This window comes from Drosophila subpulchrella, chromosome 2L, assembly GCF_014743375.2.
Source record: "Drosophila subpulchrella strain 33 F10 #4 breed RU33 chromosome 2L, RU_Dsub_v1.1 Primary Assembly, whole genome shotgun sequence".
NCBI lineage: Eukaryota > Metazoa > Arthropoda > Insecta > Diptera > Drosophilidae > Drosophila > Drosophila subpulchrella.
The window spans coordinates 7,345,545-7,349,524 of NC_050610.1; positions in this window are offsets into that span (position 1 = coordinate 7,345,545).

The following is a 3,980-nucleotide window of genomic DNA, read 5'->3' on the forward strand; positions in this document are numbered from 1 at the left end:
GGAAAATGGGGGCGGTGGGGTATGGTACTTTCAAATTGGCTGCTTCGTAAGCAGTAAAGCAGTTTGCGATGACAAATGCAAAAACAACACACGCACACACACACACTCAGAGGGTGCATTGCACACTCAGACAGATAACAGATTTCACGGGAAATTCTTTAGATTCTTGGGAGACGGAACCGAAGGTTTCCTGCTAAATCTTCCTCTTCGGCAAGGAAATTCTGCCAAGGAGGTTAGCAAAAGGGATGAACTCTAACGAAAGACGGTGAAATTTTTCTTGATTTTTTGTACGTTTTCTTCTCGTTTGGGATTTACAAAATCCAGAAAAAGTTTCTGGTGCTGTTCCTTGTTTTTAATTTGCTCAGACAATACAACAAAGTTTAAAGATATTTATTTACAAGGGTTGTAAGAAATCTCAAAAAAAAACTGAAAGGTATAAACAATATAACTACTTTTTAACTAGAATTTGTAATTGTTGGTTGGATTGCATACATCGTTTTATGCAGCCATTAAAACTGAGAGATTTTAATGCCTGAATCGCTTTTATGGTCATAACGAATATGTGCCAAAAGCGCAGGCACTGACCGTAAGATGTGTGTTCTTTCGTGCCGAAGAAAACTTCTCAATACCATAAAAAAGTGCGAGTGAAATTGCAGCCTTCACCACCATCAGGAAAAACTTGAAAAACAGCACGCACTTGCAATTTGGGGCATTTTATTAGCCACTCAGCCGCTGGGAGGCAGCACATTGTCGTGCAATGCCGAAGCCACAAAATGTGAGGCAACTGCCGAGCTTTGCCAGTGCTTTCCCAGCTGCTGCATGCAGTCATGACAAAAGCGCAGCCAAAAAATAGAGGAATAGAAAAAAATGGCAGGAAAAAGTGAAAAACTTTTGGGACAGGAGTGGAGCGAGCTGCAAACAGCCTGCCACACACACACAGAAACAGTTGCTGCACAACTGGCAATGAAGCTAATTTTTCACGCAGTTTTGAGTACACATGCCACAAAAGATGCCTTCAAGCGCAGCTCCTCCGCTCGGCCTGCCCTCGCTGCCATCTTGGCTCCAGCCCCCAAAAAATAGAGAATACAGGGGGGTCGCGACCCAGGGGGCAGCACCTCACAGCATCTAGAGTCGCGTCGAGGTCAAGCGCATGCAATTTGCCAGCCAGCACTCCCCCGAAAAGCAGGGCTGCCCCTTGCCAAACGGCTTTGTTTTAAGCCCACTCTTTGCCGGGACTGTACTTTGCTCCCATTGTAGTTTTCTGGTCGGCACACCCTGCTGGAAAGCGAAGGTAACTTGCACTGTTTTGATAAACGGTGTGATATGAAATAAAAGTGAACACTAAAATATCGTTATTTTTCTAGAAACTTTAAAGTTAAAAAATCCTAAAACTATTTATTTTGCATTGTTTCAAGCCCACTTTTTGCCGGGACTGTACTTTCCTCCCATTGTAGTTTTCTGGTCGGCACACCCTGCTTTATAGCAAAGCTAACTTGCACTGCTTTGATAAACGGTGTGATATGAAATAAAAGTGAAAACAAAAAATATCTTTATTTCCTTGAAAACTTTAAGGTAAAAATATCCCTACATTATTAATTTAGCTTTGTTTTAAGTACTTTGTACTTTGCTCCCATTGTAGTTTTCTAGTTGGCACACCCTGCTTTATAGCAAAGCTAACTTGCACTGCTTTGATAAACGGTGTAATATGAAAAAAAAGAAAACACTAAAAACGTCGTTATTTTTCTAAAAACTTTAAAGTTTAAAAATCCCAAAATTATTTAGTTTGCTGAAATGGTAGTAGAATACCAATTTCCGAGTTTGAAAGGTAATCTTTTGGGAACTTTAATAAGAGTTCAACAAGGTAGGTCATAGTGTGACCATTAGTTCCGATTTTTTGCATTTAAAGCAAAGTAAGCAGTAAAAAAAAAAAACCAATAAAGGTAACTTTTTTTTATTTTATAAAGATTAAATAAAGAGAAAATTCAGGGTATGTGTCTGCTAATGATATATTATAGTAATGTGCTACTTCGAAAAGAGAGGATGGAAGCTTTTCCTCGAAAGAGTATTCTCTGCCCTCTGTCGCTGCTAGCATTTTGGCGTGACTGTACCTCGTTTGCATTTAGCTAGCAGCACAATTACCGTTCAACGTGCACTATAACCTGAGGCCTGAGTTTTGCATGTTTTTCGACATGTTCAGTGGCCCAAATTGAATTGCCGCCACGCGCAGCGGTATAAGCCACAATTTTCGCCCATAGCTCAACACCTGGACCTGGCTAATTAAGTGAGGCGACGGCGACGGCGACAGCGGTGTCGATGGCTAGTTCTAGTTCATTGGACTGAGTCGGCTAATTAAAAGGCGGTCGCGTCGACGTGGATGCAATGCCGAAAACGGAACCACAAACAGAAATTAGAAGCTTTGCTCCACAATCCCTTTGGCATGCAAAACACGTGCGTCCTGCAAAACAATTAAATGGAACGCCAAGGCCCCCACATCCGGATCCTTGATGTTGATGTTGATGTAGTTGTCCTCCCTGCCCCCATCTTGTTGCTGTTGTTGTCCTCGTCCTGGTCAATCCTCAATGTCGTCGCCAATTGGCAGTTTCATCGGTGGGCAAATGGGCGGTGGGTGTGTTGGCAAAGGGGCGGAGTCATTCAAATACACCCAACTGCGTAACCTTGATTGCCAGAGGTTGGGGACTCGGAGTGGGTCGAGGGACAATTAATGGCTTCACTTTCGCCGTGCAAATTGGCCACCGTTTGCCAGCACTCAAATGCGCCACTCAACGTCGTCCATGAAATTTTAAACTTTAACTCAATTCTCCTTCCGTTCGGGTTAACCAAGTTGTGCCGTAAACGGAACGAGAATTTTACGACCAAAACTTTGTGAAAGGCGTTGATTTCCTGATTTTTTGGTAAAAAATCATTCGAAATCAATTTAAAATCTCATATCTGATACTCAATTAATTTGTATTTGTATTAATGTAATAAACCTTTGGCCAAAGTAACAGCCATTTCAGATATTAAAGGCTTAACCAATTGTGCCTTTCTCCAGCTCGAGCTTAACGCATATGAACCATATTAAACTGTAATGGTGCCGTGGAATAGCTGGTGTCATTCAACTGTGAAATGAGTGGGCCCCAAATTGTATGGGTTGGTGGTGGAGGCATGCTCAAGCTGCCAATATTATGTCAGCATCAGATCGGAATATATCGCCTTTATTCGATATCCAACTGGATTTCTCCCCATGTAAAATTGATCCCCCATTCCATTTTCATAGCCTTCCATTTCACTTAACATAACACCCACGTGAAATGCATCTGCGATATGGATAGGTTCTTCTTTCGCTTCGCCTGCTTTACAGAGCTTTGTCATCATCGTCATCATGAGGCTGAACCTGAGTGTGTGAGCTGCATTACCATAGAGGGTACCAAAGGGTATTATGACCTTAATTGCATATATTAAAGATATCAAAAATAGAGAGATTATTTCAGTGCGACCCTATACAAATAGTAATTTAATTTATATAATTTAAAAGAATAGAAAATTTAACAGTAGTGATAATAAGGAGCAGTTGTCATTAAATATTTGCGTTTTAAATAAATGTGTATCGCAACTATAAAGGTATGTAAAAGTAAGCAATACAAATTTTATTGGTCAATTTAAAAATTATTCAATATTATAGCATACTTTTAGACACTTTCTTTGATGATTTTGAAACCCTATTATTTGTGGTGAACACCAGTAAATGATATCAGGGGTATTTACGCGTTCGACGACTGCTTTGTCCTCGGTCAGTCCATTATTCCCCGTTTTTGGTGTCAACTTCCCGCACCTGTGGCTCACAGAGAGCGCTGTAAGGTATGCAGCGTTTTTTGAGTGTCCCCGACACATTTGAATATGCCAAAAGCAGCTGCAAGACGTCAAACTGACAAGCAGTTGACGGCTTTTGCGGGGGGGTTAAGGCAGGTGGAACCCAGAAA